This window comes from Palaemon carinicauda, chromosome 3 (genome assembly GCF_036898095.1).
Source record: "Palaemon carinicauda isolate YSFRI2023 chromosome 3, ASM3689809v2, whole genome shotgun sequence".
Lineage (NCBI taxonomy): Eukaryota > Metazoa > Arthropoda > Malacostraca > Decapoda > Palaemonidae > Palaemon > Palaemon carinicauda.
In genome coordinates, this window is record NC_090727.1 from 185,748,607 (window position 1) to 185,771,182 (window position 22,576).

The following is a 22,576-nucleotide window of genomic DNA, read 5'->3' on the forward strand; positions in this document are numbered from 1 at the left end:
AGGGAAAGAGAAATTAAGAGAAAGGGAAAGAGAATTGAAGAGATAGAAGGGGAAAGAGAAGTGAAGAGAAAAAGAGAAAGAGAAATGAAGAGAAAAAAAGGGAAAGGGATGAAAAGAAAGAGAGATGAAGAGTAAGAGAGAAAGAGAAAGGGGAGGAGAGATGAAGAGAAAGAAAGGGGAGGAGAGATGAAGAGAAAGAAAGGGGAGGAGAGATGAAGAGAAAATTAGGGAAAGAGCGATGAAGAGAAAGAAAGGGAGAGAGAGATGAAGAGAAAGGGAAAGAGAGATGAAGACCAAGAAAGGGAAAGAGAAATGAAGAGAAGGGAAAGGAGATGAAGAGGAAGAAAGGGAAAGAGAAACTGAGAAAGAAAGTGAAAGGAAATGAAGAGGAAGAAAGGGAAAGAGAAGTGAAGAGAAAGAAAGGGAAAGAGAATTGAAAAAAAAGGGGAAAGGAGATGAAGAGGAAGAAAGGGAAAGTGCAATGAAGAGAAAGAGAGATAAATGAAGAGAAAGAAAGGGAAAAAGAGAGGAAAAGAAAGGGAAAGAGAGATGAAGAGAATTGAAGAGAAAAAAAGGACATGAGATGAAGAGAAAGAAAGGGGAAGAGATATGAAAAGAAAGGGAGAGAGAGAGATGAAGAGAAAGAAAGGGAAAGAGATGAAAAGAAATGGAAAGAGATGAAGAGAAAGAAGGGGAAAGAGAAAGGAAGAGAATGATAGGGATATAGAGATGAAGAGAATGAAAAGGAAAGATAGACAGAGAAATAAAGGGAAAGAGAGAGGAAGGAAGAAAAAGAAGTGGAAAGAGAAATGAAGAGAAAGAAAGGGAAAGAGAGATGAAGAGAAAGTAAGGGAACACATGAAAAGAAAGGGTAAGAGATGAAAAGAAAGGGAAACGGAAATGGAGATGAAGAGAAAGTAAGGGAAGGAGAGATGAAAAGAAAAAGAGAGAGAGAGAGAGAGAGAGAGAGAGAGAGAGAGAGAGAGAGAGAGAGAGAGAGAGAGAGAGAGAGAGAGAGAGAGAGAGAGTAGGTGTATTTCTCACCTTTATTGAACTCCGAGCAAGATTTGTCCCTGACAAAAATATAGGACTGCAGCTTTCGGCACTGGAAACCTATATGTCACGGTTCGCGTTTATGTTTGTCGTGAAATATCAGAGAGAGAGAGAGAGAGAGAGAGAGAGAGAGAGAGAGAGAGAGAGAGAGAATATTGGACGTCAGTGGCGTCATGGCCCTGACGCAGGAGCCGTCTGTGCGTGCATTATTACTCACTGGCTGAAAAGAATCTGTTGGGTCCTTCGGTCTTTTTTTTTTTTTTTTTTTTTTTTTTTTTTTTTTTTTTTTTTTTTTTTTTTTTTCTTAATCATTTCGACTCTTTTATTTCAAATTTTGCCTTCCACATAATTTAAGACATTTTCGTGGTTGCTAAATGGAAAGTTAATTAACGCAGTTCATCATATTTTAATATACATAGACGATTTAAAAGGTTTGAATTTTGATATTCATTGTTTCCACTATAAACTTTATTTATTCCTACATGTAAAATACACATAAGAAGCCAATAAAGGAACTAAGGTCTGCAATGGCCAAGATATTTGACAATAAAAATCTCTTAAAATACAATAGTAAAGGATATATTATGTACAATAAGCAATTAAAATAGTAAAATAATTATGGCAAAATAAAACCATAGTATTATAAATGATTGCTTTTAAAGAAACCAAAGTTTCACCAAAAGTAATGAAGAATCTGAAATATAAAACACCAATACCATAAGTACAATCAAGTAGTTGAAATAAGTACAAGATTACGCTTAGCCATTTCTGAATACTGATCTGTTTAAAAGAATAAAAAGAGACGACATAGGAAACCTAATATTGAGAAACAACCATATGTTTTTATTTTCTCTAAAGAGTCACAATACCTTGAAGCTTTAAGAGTTCAAGAGTTAGTTCGTTTAACAGTCTGCATGTCTGATACTAAGGCGACTGCTTCTCCACCTCCACCCTAACTGTCGGGAGATTGATCCTCATGCCGAGAGTACCGTGCAAATGTGAAGGCAGCAATAAGGCACAATACTCGCTGAAAATGTCAAACTCTCTATGAAAATATCATGAATAAATTTCAAAAAAGAAGTATTTGCTTATATCATCATATTGAATTAAATTTAACCTTTAGTAAATATCGGTAGTTGTCATCAAAGGTACATCATTTTCGACACGGTTAACCTTTATTATTATTAATATTATTATTATTATTATTATTATTATTATTATTATTTGCTAAGCTACAACCCTAGTTTGTAAAGCAAGATGCTATAAGCCCAGGAACCCCAACAGGAAAAATAGCCCAGTAAGGAAAGGAAACAAGGAAAAATATTTCATGAACAATAACAGCATTGAAATAAATATTTCTATGTAAAGTATAAAAACTTTAAGAAAACAAGAGGGAGAGAAATTAGATAGAATAATGTGCCCAAGTGTACCCTCAAGAAAGAGAACTCTTAACCCAAGACAGTGGAAGACCATGGTACGAGGCTATGGCACTACCCAAGACTAGAGAACAATGGTTTAATTTCTGGAGTGTCCTTCTCCTAGAAGAGCTGCTTACCATAGTTAAAGAGTCTCTTCTACCCTTACCAAGAGGAAAGTAGCCACTGAACAATTACAGTGCAGTAGTGAACCCCTTGGGTGAAGAAGAATTGTTTGGTAATTTCAGTGTTGTCAGGTGTATGAGGACAGAGGAGAATCTGTAAAGAATATGCCAGACTATTCGGTGTATATGTAGGCAAAGGGAAAGAACCATAACCACAAAGAAGGATCCAATGTAGTACTGTCTGGCCAGCCAGTCGTATTTTATTGATAGCGGTTGTAATACTGTGGAGGTTAAATCTTAGGAAGGAACACCACCCCAAATGATAACATTTTGTGTTATTATAGGATACACTAATGGGTAATTATTATTACTATTAATAGCTAAGCTACAACCCTAGTTGAAAAGCAGGATGCTATAAGAGCAGACAGAGGCACAAGTGAGGAGAGTGGATTAAAAACACCTTATATTTTGCTTAATTCTTTAAAACCTTCAATTGATTGCAGAGTGATACTGAACTTGTTATCTATAATGATGACAAGTGTCTGACGTTGAGACCCGCTCAGGCTTAGTGCCATTAAAATACATATCTGGCAAGCTTTCAACATGTCTTGTTCAATATTGGGAATTATTCTAGCATTCTGGAGCCAATTTGCGAGTTCAGCAATCAATATATTAATTTTGTTACTCCATAATTAAAGTTATATCTCATTGATATACTAAACGCTCATCTGCAAATAGAACTTTTTTTTGAAATCTTTGTCTACAATATCGTTAATAAGAATATTGAATAAAAGAGGTTTTAAAACAGAACCCTGTAGAATCCCCAAATTTATAGGTCCAGTATCAGACACATAGTCATCAATACAAATTTACTGTCTATGGTTACTCACGCACTGACTGGCAACACCTCTAATTCCTTGAATTGACTGTTAGAATATCACTTAAAACCTTAAAGAATGACAGTTGAAGAGCTACATGCTTTTCTAAAACCGAACTGAAGGTTCGAAAGTACATAGGGCGATCTATGAAAATGACTATTCAAGATGAGTTAAGAGTTATGCCAACCTGCACTTGCACGACTTTGGGCCACGAATTTGTCGTGGCAAGTTGTGCCATTTTGGGGCACGAACTGGGAGGCTTCTGCACTGTTCACGGCTAGTTCCCGCATAGTTCACGATGAGTTCACGACGAGTTCACGAATAGTTCACGAATGCGTGCCTGTTCGTGTCCACATTGACGCGAACTGGCACGACGAGTTCATGTATAGTTTGTGCATAGTTTGCGCACTTCCCGCATTGGCATGACAAGTTTCCGCAATTCGGATGGTGTCGTGCTGACTTGGCCACGCCATATAAAAAAGGGGCCTCTCCAACCCTTTGTCATTTTTGGATTGGCTTTAGAAGAGACAACATGCTTACTATCAGAGACACCATTGGAAAGAGAAGATTTCTATACCTGGCAGCTGCTCTAGCCATTGTTGAAGAACAGCAGAAAAAGCAGGCAGAGGCAGAACAGCAAGAAGAGGCAACCCCACCTCGAAGAAAGACACAAAGCAAAGTGTTGGTCAGGGAATGATGACCCAGAAGGCACGAGTTTGGATAGTATGGCAGTCTACTGACTGAACTCCACAAGGAAGATCAAAGGACCTACAAAAATTATCTCAGAATCACAGCTGACCTGTTCCAAGAGTTCGTTAAGAAGTTAACCCCTCGCCTCCAGAAGCAGTCCACCCTCATGAGGGAACTGCTTCAAGTTGGACTCAAGCTGGCTGCCACCCTCCGCTTTTTAGCCACTGGAAATTCCTATCAAAGTCTGCAGTACAGCTTCAAGGTTGAAGCAAGTACCATCTGCAAGTTCATACCCGAGGTGTGTAAAGCCATCATCGTGGTCTACAAGGACGAAGTGCTGCGCTGCCTCAAAACTGAAGAGGAGTGGAAGGAAATTTCTGCCAGGTTCAGCTCCAGATGGAATTACCACAACTGTCTGGGGTTGTGGACGTCAAGCACATTGCCATAAAGAAGCCACCCAATGCTGGCTCTTACTACTACTACAACTAAAAGCGCTTCCACAGCATTGTACTCATGGCAGGGGCAGATGCTACCTACAAGTTCCTCTATGTGGATGTTAGGGCCAAGGGTGGTGCGTCGGATGGAGGAACATGGAGACTGTTCCCTGCATGATGCTATAGAAGAGAACAGAGCTGGAGTGCCTCAACCAGAACCACTCCCTAATGATGACCAGCCAGTGCCCTATCACTTCATAGGGGATGACGTCTTTGCTCTCCAAACCTGGATGATGAAACCATTCTCCTATCGGTCACAAGTCCTATGAGAACACATATATAGCTACAGGTTGTCTCGTGCCGAACGTGTCGTGGAGAATGCCTTTGGAATTTTGTGTCAAAGGTTCCGTTGCTTCTTGACGACGATGCCTCAGCACCCCAATACCATCAACCTGATCACCATGTGTGCCTGTGTCCTGCACAACCTCATCCTCATCAGATACCCACATGCAATTTCAGAAGTGGACCGCAAAGATCCGGACATACGTGATCTGATCCCTGGTGGATGGAGGACTGAGCGACACCTGCAGGGGCTGCTGTTTCTAACCGGCCATAATACCCAGAAGGATGCAAAGGATCAACGAGACTACCTTTCACATTACTACATGTCCCCTGCTGGTGCTGTCCATTGGCAAGAAAGAATGGTAGTAGCTCCACGAGCTGCCTCCACAGTTGTTCCATTTTTGAAATAAAAGAACAGTTTATTTTTCGTGTTTGTTTTCGTTGCCCTCTATTTTCTGGTTTCTTTTTCTTTTCTTTTTTGTTTATTTTTTTTTTCGTTTGTTTTCTTTATTTTAAGGTTAAAGAGAAAAACAAGTTTTTTGAAATAAGAAAGCATTTTATTATCATGAAAACAGCAAACATCAAATATGTACAAGTATCACAGTCCAATTATTTACAAATATTTAAAAGTATCTCATCTCAGTCAGTGTCCTTGCTGGTAGTAGCTCCATGAGCTGCATCCACAGTTATTCCATTTTTTAAATAAAAGAAACTTTTATTTTTCGTGTGTGTTTTCGCTGCCCTTTATTTTTTGGTTTCTTTTTCTGTTCATTTAAGTTTATTTTTTGTTGTTTCGTTTCTTTCGGTTTTTTTTCGGTTTATTTTAAGGTTAAAGAGAAAAACTAGTGTTTTTAAATAAGAAAGCACTTTATTAACATGAAAACAGCAAACATCAAATATGTACAAGTATCAAAGTGCAATTATTTACAAATATTTAGAAGTGTCTCATCTCATTCAGTTTCCTTGCTGGTTGTGGTACTGCTATGTGGGGATACCTGATGGACTGGAGGTGTGTTGAGTTCCTTGGAGGTGTAGGAGGATGAGGATGACATGCCCTCTTCTAGGTTGTTCTTGACGGACCCCGTGGTCAGGACCGGGAAACTGAGTGGTGTCACAGGTGTTTTGAATGTGGCTGACAGCGACGACACTGAAGGTGTTGGTGAAGGAGCCCGGATAAGGGTGGCTGACGATACTGAAGTTGTTGGTGAAGGAGTCTGGACAAGGGTGGCTGACGGTGCAGGTGGAATCCTTAGTTACCACTCCGTGGTACGGGGCCAGGAGGACTGGCCTGAAGACTGTAGTGACTGGGGTGGCATTCACGTTACAGGTGATGGCAGACTGGTTGGAGGTTGCTGCTGAGGCTGCTGCTGCTGCTGCTCTGGCGGTGCCTGCAAGGTTGCTGGTTGAGGTTGATGACAGAACTGCTGCTGCTGGGGGGGCTGCTAAGGTTGTTGCTGCTGTGGGCCTGGCCAGGTCATGAGTGGTTGTTGATGTCGCTGCTGGAAGAGCTGACGCCGCTGCCTGTAGCGGTGTACAAGGTTGAGGCAGTCTATCTAGAATTCATGCCAGTAGTCCTGCGGGATGGCATGCATGTGGCCTTACAGCAGGCACGAGAAAGCGTGTACGATCTTGTGCTGGCCGTTGTACGAGTGGATGGGTGCCAAAGATTCTGCTTTGGAGATGATCTGAAACATACAAACATTGTAACAATGTTGCACATGCCATGTCAAAAGCAATGGATGAAATTGGAATACAATCTGCATGTAGACATTGGAATTATCACCTCTTGCACTACATTACTGAGGTCGCTGTGGGTCACCCAGGTGTCGGCGGTTGTGGTGGCTGTCTGTGCTGTTGGTGGGCTAGACCGCTTGCCCTTTCTTGGCTGTGGGAACCTGTGGACCTCACTTCATCATCATCTCCGTCGCTCACCGTCACTGCAGCTGACTCTGGGACAACAAACTGCTCACTAGGGACTGTCTCTTCCCGGACGATGTGTTGTATCAGGAAACTACAGGTCTCCATGATCTAATCATCACGGGCACTCCTTTAGGGCTGGCCAGCTCCACTCTTCTTCTCCTCCTTCATAATCTTCCCCACCCTGGTTCTCAAGTTCTCGTAATGCTTCTTGCATTGGGCACCAATGGCAGGAGGCTCCAGCTGCTCTCCAAGTCGGTCCCACCGGTTGTTCTTGGCCGCCACGTTGAGCCACTCCTTGTGCTTCTTTGCAAACTGGGGGTTCTCCTTCACAAGGTCGGTCAACCTAAGCTCGGCCTCTTCTGTCCAGAGGTATTCAGGGTTTTCTTTCTTGGACACCCGGACCCGCTTCTTCTGCTTTCTGTTAGCCTCGTCCTCACTGGATGGCTGTCTCTAGCGTTCGATTGGATCCTGCTGTGTCTCCGGGATCACGATATCAAGACTTGATATGGATGACTGAGGAGAATTATCTCTATCATCGGTCTCTGCCTCTGGCCTGTTGGCTTCTGGCCTTCTCTCTCTTCCTTTTGTCAGCTTTGTTTTAGGCATGATGTCTCTTCGCTGGCTACCTCTGGAATGGCGAGCAGTATCCAGGAAGCTCTATATCTACCCCCACACCGATGCGAGCGCCACTGTCATGCAGTATTCGTGAACTGCTCGTGAACTGTAAGTGAACTGATTTTGAACTGCTCGTGCTATGCGCAAACTGTTCGTAAAGTGCGTAAACTAGTCGTGAAGTGCGTAAACTAGTCGTGAAGTGCGTAAACTAATCGTGAAATGCGTAAACTAGTCATGAACTGCTCGTGCCATCAATGCGTGAAGTACTCGTCACCATGACAGTGGGAAGGCACGGCCTCGCTGCGACGCCCGCATATTCATGAAAATGTCAATAATCGTGAACTCGACGCGAGCTGTTCGTGAACTATTCGGGGCAGTTCGTGACAGTCGTGGCATGGCACGCATTGCTACGCACTGGCATGCATCCTCCCACATCGTCCCGACGTGGTCATGATGAGTTCACGAACAGTTTGCACATAGTTCACGACCCAGACACGAAATTTTGCGTGATCAAAATTTTTAACATTTCAATATTCTCGTCACAGCATGCCACGATGTCACAACGGTTTTACGTACAATTCACGCCAGTTTACGACTAGTTTACGCATTGGCATAACTCGAGTCATTCCAATGAGTGCCACAAATTCATGCAAGTGTCAGGGTTGCATTAGCAAAACTATTTATAGTTGTTACGTTGTAATGGGTCTATAGTTACTCGTTTCTGTTACATCTCCTGACTGGATAACCCGACCAACCCAATGGAGATCAGGGTACAAGCCTTGAGCAATGTTCATGTATGTAAGTGCGCAATGATACTTCCGACAGTATTACTAACTATTAGGAGTACGCAGGGTTTAATGTCAATTAGGCTTTTTCCTTTTCCTGCCATTGATTGCAATATTGTACACACCTCACCCTCATCAGATGGAGCCAAGAAGAATGTGTGATAAATTCGACAAATATCATCAAAATACGCAAGATTTATAACAAGGGATAGATTCTCGGTAAGATGTGAAACAATATTCATGAAAAAAATAGCAAAAGAATTTGCTTTTTGTTGACCATTTATAACTGTCCCTTCCTCCATCATTACCACCCACACATATACCTTTACACCAAGGCCAAGCAGGGTATTGATGTAAAAACAAGTTTTATTAATATCCCCCTTACAAGTCTCAAACTTAAGGGTACCTGACACTTGCAAGCATTCGTGGCACGCACTGGCACGCATTGATGCGCGAACTCGCGTGAACGAGTCGTGAAAATGTCGTGAACAGTGCGGGAACGATGCATGGCATGCGTGCCATGCGTGCCCAGAACTTTGAAATGTTTAAAGTTTGTGGCACGCATTGGCACGCCAAAAATAGTCGTGAAATAGTCGTGAACGATGCGCGAACTGGAGTGAACTGGAGTGAACAGTGCGGGACGATGCGTGCCAGTGCGTACCAATGTGTGCCATGCTTTGCATTCCATGCACTGTTCACGCATCGTGCACGCCAGTTCGCGCATCGTTCACGCCAGTTCACGACATGTTCGCGCATCGCAGCCTTCCCACTGACATTGTCACGCATTGTACTCCCGCATTGTCTTGCACTGTTTGCTCCAGTTCACTCCAGTTCGCGCACCGTTCACTCCAGTTCACGCCAGTTCCCGCATCGTTAACTCCAGTTCACGCCAGTTCCCGCATTGTTCACTCCAGTTCACTCCAGTTCCCGGCGGTTCACACGGGGTTCCGCATGGTTCACGCTAGTGCATGCCTACTCCGCCAGTGGAGCTCTCGTGGGATTAGGGGGTATATAAATTGAGGTCCGAGGACACTCCTAGCCATTCCAGAGCTCGCCAGCGAAGAGACAACATGCCGAAAAGGAGACAGACAAAGGAAAGGGGGAGGAAAATGGACGTGATAGAGGAGACCGCTGATCGAAATTCTCCTCATTCATCATTTTCAAGTCTCGATTTGGTCATCCCGGAGACACAGCAGGATACAAGCCTGAGACAGGTATCCAGTAATGATGAACTAAAGAAGAAGCGGGTTCGGGTGTCTAAGAAGGATATCCCTGACTACCAGTGGACAGAAGACAGGGAGACTACGTTGGCCGACCTTGTCAAGGAGAACCCCATGCTGTTTGACAAGAAACACAAGGAGTGGTTCAACAAGGTTTTGAAGAACAGCAGGTGGGAAGATATAGGAAGGCAGCTGGATCCTCCTGCCACTGGTGCCCAATGCAAAAAGCGATACGAGAACTTGAGGACGAGGGTTGGCAAGATTATGAAAAAGGAGAAAAAGAGTGGAGCTGGCCAGGCCCAAAGGAGTGGCCGTGATGACTTCCTCATGGACACTTGGTCATTCCTCATTCAGCACATCGTCCGGGGAGAGACAGTCTCCAGTGAGCAGTTTCGTGGCTCCGAAGGAGGTGCAGAGACAGTCAGCGATGTCGACGATGATGTGAGGTCGACAGGTTCTCACAGCCATGCATCTACCAGCACCAGGAAGGACAAGGGGAAGGGGAAGGGGTCCAGCCGAACACTTGACACCACTCACAGCGACACCTGTGTGTCGGAGAAGGATTTTAGCAATATATTGAGGAATGTGAGTATTCATTGTTTTTAACATATGCAATCTGTTGCATTAAAATGCTGTACTAAATTGTTACAATGTTTGTATATATATATATATATATATATATATATATATATATATATATATATATATATATAAATATATATATATATATATAATATATATATAATATATTTTTATAATATTTTTATGTTTCAGCTTATGTCGAAAGCAGATTCGGTCGCCCCCACGTTCATGGGCCAGCACAAGATTGTGCACGATTTTGCGTGCCTGCTGGAAGGCTACATGCGTGCCATCCCAGTACACCGATGGCACGAATTCCAGATAGAGTGCCTCAATCTTGCACACCGCTACAGGGATGAGAGTCAGGTCTTCCAGCAGGCACAGCAACAACCATTAGTGACCTGGGCAGGCCCACAGCAGCAGCAACCTTGGCAGCCCCCTCAGCAGCAGCAACCTTTCAGCAGCAGCAACCTTGGCAGCCCCCTCAGCAGCAGCAACCTTGGCAGTCCCCTCAACCAGGACCCTCGCAGGCACAGCCAGAGCAGCAGCAGCAGCATCGTCCAGCCAGTCATAACTGGATGCCGCATTCAGGCCCTTCTTCCTTGCCCCGTACCACGGAGTGGCACCCAGGGATGCCAACTCCACTGTCATCCACCCCTGTCTAGGTGACTTCACCATCAGCGTCAGTGTCGTCACCCACCCTTGTCCAGGCTCCTTCACCATCACCTTCATTAACGTCGCTGTCGTCATTCAAGACTCCATTGACCTTCCCTGTCCTGACCCCGGGGACCATCGACAGCAACCTAGATGAGGCCATGACACCCTCACCCCTCTACTCGTCCAAGGAACCTGACACCCCACCAGTCAAGGACAAGGAAATTTAAATACTTTTAAATATTTGTACATAAATGAAGTGTGATACTTGTACATATATGTTGTTTTAATGTAAATAAGTAAATAAGTCTATTACCTTAAAATACAAAGAAAGAAACAGTAAAGTAATAAATAATAAAAGGGAAGAAAAAGAAACCCCCCAAAAATTTTATATTTGCTGTCTTAATGTATTATCTTATTTCAAACTATTTCTATAACTCTATAATGAAGAGAAACAAAAAGGAAACGAAAAAATTAATGAAAAGGAAAGAAAAATAAACCAAAATTTTTATATATGCTGTTTTAATGTGAAAAAAAATATATCTTATTTCAAACTATTTCTATAACTCTATAATGAAGAGAAACAAAAAGGAAACGAAAAAATAATGAAAAGGAAAGAAAAATAAACCTAATATAATTTTATATTTGCTGTTTTAATGTGAATAAAAATTATATCTTATTTCAAACTATTTCTATAACTTTATAATGAAGAGAAACAAAAAGGAAACGAAAAAAATAATGAAAAGGAAAGAAAAATAAACCTAATATATTTTTATATTTGCTGTTTTAATGTGAATAAAAATTGATATCTTATTTCAAACTATTTCTATAACTTTATAATGAAGAGAAACAAAAGGAAACGAAAAAATAAATGAAAAGGAAAGAAAAATAAACCTAATATATTTTTATATTTGCTGTTTTAATGTGAAAAAAAATTATATCTTATTTCAAACTATTTCTATAACTTTATAATGAAGAGAAACAAAAAGGAAACGAAAAAATTAATGAAAAGGAAAGAAAAATATAAACCTAATAATTGTTTATATTTGCTGTTTGAATGTAAAAATAAAATGATGTCTTATTTCATGCACACACTTATTTTCCTCTATTACCAATCAAGAGCCAAAACTTTTGTTTTAAATAAAAATGAACTGAAAAATAAACCCAAGAAATTTTTAAGTTTGCTGTTTGAATGTAAAAATAAAATGATGTTTTATTTCATCAACATACTTATTCTTCTTTATTACCTTAAAATGAAGAGCAAAACAAATTTTTTCTGTTTGCTGTTTTAATGTAAAAATAAAATGATTTCTTATTTCGACACACTTTTTTCTCTATTACCTTAAAATCAACAGCCTAAAAACTTTTCATGTTTGCTGCTTTTAATGTTAAAATAAAATGCTTTCTTAATACTTGTACATATTTTATGTCTGCTATTTATATGTAAATCAAATGCTTTCTTATTGAAACAAAAATAAAGGGCAACAAAAAATACAAACGAAAAAGATACGTTTCTTTTATTAACAAAATGGAACAACTATACAGATCATGGAGGTACTACAATTTTTTCTTGCCAAGGGATTGCACCAGCAGGGGACATGTAGTAATGTGAAAGGTAGTCTCGCAGATCCTTTGCATCCTTCTGGATATGATGGCCGGGTAGAGTCATCAGCCCCTGCAGGTTTTGCTCATTCCTCCATGCACCAGGGATCAGAGCATGTGTGTCCGGATCTTCGTAATCCACTTCTGACAAAGCACCTGGGTATTTGATGAGGACGAGGTTGTGCAGGACACAGGCACACATGGTGATCAGGTTGATGGTGTTGGGCTTCTGCTGCATCGTCGTCAAGAAGCAACGGAACCTTTGACTTAAAATTCCAAAGGCATTCTCAACGACACATCGGGCACGAGACAACCTGTAGCTATATATGCGTTCTCGTAGGACTTGTGACCGATGGGAGAATGGTTTCATCATCCAGGTTCGGAGAGCAAAGGCGTCATCCCAACGAAGTGATAGGGCACTGGGTGGTCATCATTAGGGATTGGTTCTGGTTAAGGCACTCCAGCTCTGTTGTCTTCTACAGCATCATGCAGAGAACAGTTGCTCCATGTTCCTCCATCCGACGCACCACCCTCTGCCCCAACATCCACATAGAGAAACTTGTAGGAAGCATCTGCCACTGCCATCAGTACAATGCTGTGGAAGCCCTTGTAATCGTAGTAGTAAGAGCCAGCATTGCGTGGCTTCTTTATGGCAATGTGCTTTCCGTCCACAGCCCCCAGACAGTTGTGGTAATTCCATCTGGAGCTGAATCTGGCAGCAACTTCCTTCCAGGCCTCTTCAGTTTTGGGGCAACGCAGCACTTCGTCCTTGTAGGCCGCGATGTTGGCTTTACACACCTCGGGTATTAACTTGCTGATGGTACTTGCTTCAACCCTGAAGCTGTACTGCAGACTTTGATAGGAATTTCCAGTGGCTAAAAAGCGGAGGGTGACAGCAAGCTTGAGTCCAACTTGAAGCGGTTCCCTCATGAAGGTGGACTGCATCAGGAGGTGCGGGGTTAACTTCTCAACCATCTCTTGAAACAGGTCAGGTGTGATTCTGAGGTAATTTTTGTAGCCCCTTTGATCTTCCTTGTTGAGTTCAGTCAATAGACTGTCATAGTGTCCAAACGACTGCCTTCTGGTTAACCATTCCCTGACCCACACTTTCCTTTGTATCTTTCTTCGAGGTAGGGTTGGCTTTTGTTTCTCTTTTTCCTTTGCCAGCCTTTTCTGATGCACTCCAACAAATGCTACAGCAGCTGCCAGGTATAGGTATCTTCTCCTCAATGCAATGGTGTCTCTGACAGAAAGCATTGTTGTCTCGTCCGAAGCCAATCCAAGAATGTCCTCGGGTTGGAGAAGCCCCGTTTTTATATGGAGTGGCCAATTCGTGAACTGGCGTGAACGATGCGTGAACGATGCGGAATGATGCGGAAAGATGAGTGAACGTGTCGTGAACTTGTCGTGAACTAGGCGTGCCAATTCGTGCCATGGCGTGAACGTCGCGTGAACTTGTCGTGAACTATGCGTGAACGTGTCGTGAACTGGTCGTGAACAGTGCGGGAAAAAACCCAGTGCGTGCCATCGATGCGTGCCAGTGCGTGGCAAAAATGCGCGCAAGTGTCAGGCAGGCTTAACTCATACCATACCTCATTTTGATTTTATTTGCAACCTAAATCATTAAATTTTTGTACATATTAAACTATCGCTTATGTACCAACCCACGCTTCATGAGAGTGGAAAACTTTTAGTTTTTCCTTATGCACCTCTTTAGTTCAGGTGTTACCCACAGGGGCCTAACTAGACTCCTTCTTACCCTCTTTCTTTTAATGGGGAAAGCAGAATCATAACACTCGAGCAATCTATGGAAGAACTCGTTGAAAGAAACCTTACAGTATGTGTTAGAAATACCTATCGGAAACATGAGTTAGACACAGTTAATAAACATCTGGATAGTAGTTACATTAATTAGTCTAGACTTTATATTCCTTACAGTAGTTTTACAATTTTCAAACATATACTGGGAAATGGTCTGTCAAAGAAAATAGCACAACACCTGATGAATGAGAAGTCCCTTATTTTAAAGTTAGATCAGGTGTTTAATATTAATAAAAGAAAATGATGTTATATGGTTAGACTCGTTAAACTTAGTAGGGGATGCAAATACAGGAAAATATCCATGGCCTAGCATACTGGTTGAAAATACATCAATATAAGTTCATTATTATTATTATTATTATTATTATTATTATTATTATTATTATTATTATTACTTGCTAAGCTACAACCCTACTTGGAAAAGAAGGATGCTATAAGCCCAGGGGCTCCAACAGGGAAAATAGCCCAGCGAGGAAAGGAAAAAAGGAAAATAAAATACTTAAATACAAGTAACAACATTGAAATATCTCCTATATAAACTATAAAAGCTTTAACAAAGCAAGCGGGAGAGAAATAAGATAAAATAGTGTGATTGAGTGCACCCTGAATCAAGAGAACTCAAAGGCTATGACACTACTAGTGTATTCAACAGATTCAATTAAAAATCACCTGTTACCATAATCTTATCATGGATAGGGAATTTATTGACCACTTGACAAAAAAAAAATCCTTTAAAAAGTGCAGCATCAGCACCAGTGCAGCAATAAACACAAAAATAAGTTACCGAAATTTAGCAACTATTAAATAAAATATAATGACCGCCATTATTACGAAAAGTAGCACCGAAAAATAAGATATAATGGCTTCCATAATATCATCGAAAAAGTTAAAATCCTTAACAACCTCTTATGTTTAACATTTCATCATAGAAAATCTGCAACTCTTCCACCAAAGTTATCCCTATTTGTGTTGGCCTGTTTATATCCTGTTATATCAAATGCACAATCAGAGCTCTCGGAAAGCCACGTATTCACTAACACCAAAAGTGTCAATTTAAGCATAAAGATACATAGAAATGTTACGAAACTTGCAGCGTTTTTTCACAATTCTTTATATTAAAGGTTATCAAAGAGAAAATACCACTCGAATAAGTAGATTCCGATTTTTTATCGTAATTATAATTTCATATGACAATTTTTCAATTTCAATAACGTTCAAAGACATAAATTTCTCTTAGAATAAACGTATTCATAATAAGAAAAAAGTTAACAACGAAAATTTGTCGTCGAAAGTAACTTAAAAAAAAAATGCAAAGGAAAAAATGAATAAAAACTAGTCTACCTCGAATATATTTGACGAGACAAAAAATGGTTTTCGTAGCGCTAAAACAGAATGAACGTGATGTGTATTCTTTTCTGCCCCAAACGATGATTCAATTCATAATCTAGAAGAGGCTGTCATCCCTAATCTTCTCGGCAGTAATATAATCCTTCCAACTACCGAATAGTGTGAAACCCGACAAAGAATATCCCTGATAAAAAAAGGTAGAAGAAGAAGCGGTAAAATCAACTCTGGATTCGCCGCCGATTCTCGAACTCTTCAGGAAAAAGGTTAAATTCCTTTTGCTCGTATGAACGAGCGAATGACTATAATTGCAAAGAGCATTAGTTTAAAAAACGTCTAAACCAAGGTTTAAGGGACGACTTTAAAGGTCCTTTTCAATTTTAGCGTTCTTCGCCCTAATATTTAAATGTGATGCAAAGTGTTTTAGCTCTGCTCTCTCTCTCTCTCTCTCTCTCTCTCTCTCTCTCTCTCTCTCTCTCTCTCTCTCTCCTTCTTCTTCTTCTTCTTCTTCTTCCTTTTAATAATGATAATAATAATGATAATGCTGTTTTAGGCGTTTCTTTTTCTCTATTATCGTGAGATTATGATTAAAGGTAAATCGAAAATGTAACAACATGGAAACGAAAGTGTAGACAGCTAAAGGTGGCTCACCGTCCGAAATTCTTCTGCAGAATTCACATGTTTGTGTGAATCCAGTCCAACAAGGAAGTACAAGTTTTTATTTTTGTTTCGTTATATTTTTCTCTTCTGGAAATATCTTTACACATTGAAATATAACAGATCGCTGTGTACTGGAGGAAAATCCTTCACGGAAAAATAAGTTAAGATATATTATTTTTTACCCGTAAGACACGCTGAGAGTGTTAGAAAGGAGGAAGAAATGATTTGATATGGAATGAGAGGTGAAGGAATCGGCCATAATGAGATTTTAGATTAATCATCGCCTCATTAGGATTAATTACGGAAATAAGCGTCCTGCTCATTACAGTGACTTGCTTGAATAATGGTGAGCAACAGAAGTTCCATAAATCATATACCAATTCTAGTAGATAGATGGAGCAGACAGACAGACACACACACACACAGACAGTGAGTGTTGGAGGGGGCGGGAGAGTGGTGTGCTTTCCGCTGCTAACTTGTGCATCCGGGAAATCTAAATCTAAATTGGCTCCATGGTATTTTCTCTTATGGTTTTTCCTTTGGTTTACATTTTTATTGATGCATATTATGTATATACATATATATATATATATATATATATATATATATATATATATATATATATATATATATATATATATATATATATATATATGATATATATATATATATATATATATATATATATATATATATATATATATATATATATATATATATAGTATTACCTCAGTTTGAGAATATAATCGTGTGGGTATGTAAATAAGTCTTTTACTTTGTGAATTTATCTCATTTTACAGGCCTCGTGTCAAAAGCGTTATGCACATGAGGGGTTCATGTTCAACGCCTTTATTTTTCCTCTGTTGCCACTCACTTTTTCGTTATTATGTGAGGAGTCATCAATAAGCTGCTTTCAATTAACCCTTTTTAGGTTCTATACAGCATCCCTAGAAAATAAGGCTCTTCATTAATAATATCAGAATTAAGAGTGGTTTAACAGCACTGACTTTAAAAATTGATAAGGTATGCTACAAAGAAATCCTCTGTGCTGTAAATAAAACGATTATGAATCCTAGTTCTCATTTTCATCACTAATCTTTTTCATTCTAGAACACATAAAAGCTATCCATATCAAGAACATCCCGAAAGAAAATTTATTTCTGGTAATGTCCACATGAAATCTGAAATAATAGATAAATTAATAAAAAGAAATAAATTCTGTAATTCTCATCTATTACTCAGTAATTTTCCTTTCATACACTTATTACTCTGTAAAATGTTTTTATTATCTGTACATCTTGAGGTAATATTCAGTATCCTAATCCTAAGAACTAGCTTTGTAATTACGGTCAAATTTAGTCTTTGTAGAAAATAAATAATTCTACAAAAACTGTATGTGATAGACGTTATTACTTTTAGTATTTTGTGACCGTTAAATAGAAAAATCATAGAACAAAAAATCTTTACATGAATTTTCATCCTGATGAATTACAGCTTATCTATGATTAATGGGAATTTTGTCGACAGACATCACTGCATTCCTAAATTTCAAAACAAAACTTAGCCAGGGACTTATTCGCGAAACTTTTATATCTTGACTGGTATCCTCGTTAGTGGTAATGGAATAGGAATCATTTGTTTGTACATTTGAACATAACCGAAACAAATATCTTCGCTTTGTAATGAATAACAAAAAACAACGCAATGAACAAGAAAATGTGACTGATCTTTCACATACTCTTTTCTCCTGTTCCCTTCTTGCAGATAAGTGATGGCAGTTAATTTACCATTGAGTGAAAGGATAGGTTTCAGATTGATATACGTTAAGGTAGCTCGTGTGAGTACGGGCCGTTGATGATGCCCGGAGGTTTAGTAAGATATTAAACAATAAGACATTTGTACAGTAGCTCCATATGTTTCTACCCGACCAAGAAAGAAAAAGCAATTAAGTATTCTGAAAGTATTTAATTCGTATTACGCTCAGGGCTGTATTAATTTCATCAGTGAAGACGATCGAGCTTTCTATGTTTTTTAGCTAGGCATAGGGGAAATCTGGTGAGCATGATCTAACCGGTAAGTGACCAGCAGCTATTGCCTGGTCCCTCCTGTTCCTAACTTGGGTGAAGCCAGGCTTCCATGCAGATCATATGCTTATAATACGGTTTATAGGACTTTTTGGCAGTGCAATGGTATGTCCTTTACCACTGCTTCCTACGAAGGATCATTTTACCTTTATAGGTGAACATTGATCGCAACTAGATGATGGGAGATTTTTTTCTAAGTCAGCTCGAAATTAACCTGTAAATAAGAAATCAGAAATAAGAAGATTTATTTTTCATTTGTTTGAGTTCGTTCTTCTTGTTTGACGAAAAACAGGAGGAATATAAGTCAGTTATTTCGTATGGAGAATCGGTACACTAGTTTGAAAATAAAACTCTCTCTCTCTCTCTCTCTCTCTCTCTCTCTCTCTCTCTCTCTCTCTCTCTCTCTCTCTCTCCAATGTCGCGCTATTATTGAGAGAACCGTTAAGATGTTATGAAAGACTACTACGGAACACGTGATTTTAACTTATGCAGAGTGAATATGTCTCATCTTAGAAAATCCTGTTCTTACCATTCCAGAGTTGGCCATCGCGAATATTCCCATTGACTTACTTTAACTGAACCACAGATCCTACCATTATCCCAATACGAGATATAAACAAACGTAGAAAGTCCGTTTTTTTCAACCCCTTCAAAGTCAGCTTTCTCGAATACTTACAAAATTTCTAGATTTAATCTAGATACCTTTACAATTTTCCCCCTTGACAAAGACCTTGTAACTCTCCCTCAAGGGACAACATTCATCTTAGGAAACTCTATTCTTCTATCTCTATGAAGAAGGTATTTCCGATTATTCACATTGAGCTGCCTGTATAGATCTAGATATCTTTTAGGTGTGTCTGGAAATGAAGAGGCAGATTCACTGGCAAAGAGTGTTGCAGCCGAGTTGCCATCAAGAAGGTATCCCATTCTCTAATGATTTTTTACCAGCAATTAAGAATTCTATTTATAACAATTGGCAACAGCATTGGGATAGTTTAACCGAAAATAAGATGAAATTACGATTCTTATATCCCCTTGGAGGTATATGGGATGCCCCGAAAATGGGAGACTAATTGTCGTCTCCGCATTGGTCACACTCGGATGACACACGAGTTTCTGCTGGCTGGCCAACACCAACCACATTGCGACGACTGTTTGATACCCTTGACAGGGAGGCATTTGTTGACTGAATGTCCCACTTATACCACTGAAAGAAATAGATATCTGAGGCTTGGGTTGAGGATGGCAGGTTCATCCTTGCCAAGATCCTTGGACATGTGTCGTACAATGCTAGTGGCATTTTTAAATTCATATCAGAAGCAGGTCTTCTTAATGCTATTTGACTTTTATAACATTTACCTCTCTGGTTTTAATTCTGTATTCTTTCAATCTTTATTTATAATAAACGATATCGGCGCAATGACCTTCGGTGTCAGGATGCCAGAGAACCTCAAATCATTCATTCATTCATTCCATCTGTTCCTTGACAAAGATCCTGTACCTTTACATCATAGGGCGATCCATACTGTAGTCTTGTTCTTCCTCTTCTGAGTTCGCCTTCACGACTATTAACACTGAATTATTTATGTATCCAACCGTTTGGCCTTTGAAAAAATCCTTGTAGCTCTCAGCAAAGGAATAATCCAGCTCAGAATATACTTTCCTACTTATTCAAACTCTGCTTTTTATATTATTAACACCTGATTATTTGATTTTCTAGATATTCGATGATTGATCCATATACCCGATAACTGGTCTATCTATCCGATGATTGATTCAGATATCCGATGATCGATGTAGTTATTCGATAAATGATCTGTCCGTCCGATAACTGATCTATTTGTCCAAATAATTGATCTAGATATCCGATATTTGATCTAGATAATCGTTAATTGATCTACATATCTGGTAATTGATCTAAATATTCAATAACTGATCTATCCATCCGATAACTGATCTAGTTGTCCGATAATTGATCTAAATATCCGATAACTGATCTAGATATTCGATAATTGAATATACATCCGATAACTGATATAGTTATCCGATAATTGGTCCAAGTATCTGATAATTGATTTAGATATACGATAACTGATCTAGTTATCCGAAAATCTATCTAGATATCCGATAATTGTTATAGATATCCGATAATTGATCTATACATCCGATAATTGATCTATTTATCCGATAACTGATCTAGTTATCCGATAACTGATCTAGATATCCGATAATTGTTATAGATATCCGATGATTAATATATCCATCCGATAACAGATCTAATTGTCCGATAATTGATCTAGATATCCGAAAATTTATCTAGTTATCCGAAATTGATCTAGATATTCGATATTGATTACACATCCGATAATTGATCTAGTTATCCGATATTGATCTAGATATCCGATAATTGATCTAGATATCCGATAACTGATCTATACATCCGATAATTGATCTAGATATCCGATAATTGATCTAGATATCCGATAATTGATCTACACATCCGGTAATTGATCTAGATATCCGATAATTAATCTAGTTCTATAATTGATGTACACATCCGATAATTGATCTAGTTATCCGATAGTTGATCTAGATATCCGATAATTGATCTAGATATTCGATAACTGATCTATACATCCGATAATTGATCTAGTTATCCGATATCCGATAATTGATCTAGATATCCAATAACTGATCTAGTTATCCGATAATTGATGTATACATCCGATAAATTGATCTAGTTATCCGATCATTGATCTAGATATACGATAATTGATCTAATATCCGATAATTGATCTAGTTATCCGATAATTGATCTAGATATCCGATAATTGATCTAGATATCCGATAATTGATCTAGATATCCGATAATGATCTAGATATCCGATAATTGATCTAGATATCCGATAATTGATCTAGATATCTGATAACTGATCTAGATATCCATAAGTGATCTAGATATACGATAATTGATCTAGATATACGATAATTGATCTAGTTATCCGATAATTGATCTAGATATCGATAATTGATCTAGATATCCGATAATTGATCTAGATATCCGATAATTGATCTACACATCTGACAATGGATCTAGATATCCTATAATTGATCTAGATATCCGATAATTGATCTAGATATCTGATAACTGATCTAGATATCCAATAAGTGATCTAGATATACGATAATTGATCTAGATATCCGATAACTGATCTAGTTATCCGATAATTGATCTACACATCTGATAATGGATCTAGATATCCGATAATTGATCTAGTTATCCAAGAATTGACTTAGATATTCGATAATTGATCTATACATCTGATAATTGATATAGTTATCCAATAATTTATATAGATACCCGATAATTGATCTAGATATCTGATAATTGATCAAGATACCTGTGAAGCTTTTGGGGCAGAATCATTTCATTATCAAGCTTCACTACAATCTTATTTTTAGTTATTATTAGTTATTGCTGTCATTTATGACAGTGAAATTGTTTATTTAAATATTTAAACTCTCAAGAGATATGGGTGTAGGTAAAATATCGTTTAGTTTTTAATTTACTAGTGAACTTTGTTTGGTGAGCAACGATTTTACAATTCACTTTTACATTGTTTAATTAATTCATAAAAAGACTCAGACTGGAACCATTAAATTTCTAGAAGATTGATGGTTGCAATTGTGGACTGCTACTTCACACTTCGCATTCGGGATACGAAATCCATGAGTACCCTGATGTTGGCATATAGGGGATTCAATTTTTTCAACAGGTATCCACCCATCGACACTCGTCTGGGTAAATTCTTACTACATCGTCTATCTCCTGCTGGACTTCTCTCCTGTTTCTTCTTGCGGTCAACTTGGCCATTTTTATTGAAGTTAATCAAGTGCCCGTTATGTCGGCACTTGGTGTGGGGCCTCACTCCAGGATGGCGGAGAAAGGGGAAACTGTTCTCTGCGATTGCTTGAGAGGAAAAAGTGCTCTGCCTTCCCACAGATGCTTACGTAAGCCCAATACAGGGTGCTGCTACTAAGTCACGTCATGTGACTGTTCTTGTGTGTGTTATTGGTCCCCTCTTCTGGTGTAATGGTAACGTCATATACTGAGCTTGGCGTCTTCATTGTTACGGCTTTCTGCAATATTTCTGGTGCCTGCGACATTCGTGTGGCACCGACTCATTCTGCCGACTAGTCAGCTCAGACCCTGCGCTGGACTGTTTGTTGCGTCTACCGAATTTGCAATGTAGACATTTAACACAAACACTGGGTTTCAACTACCACTTCACTCCTCTCTTTTTTATTCTAGCTTCGCTCTCTCTTCACGAAATCGATTAAACTTATTTGTCTCT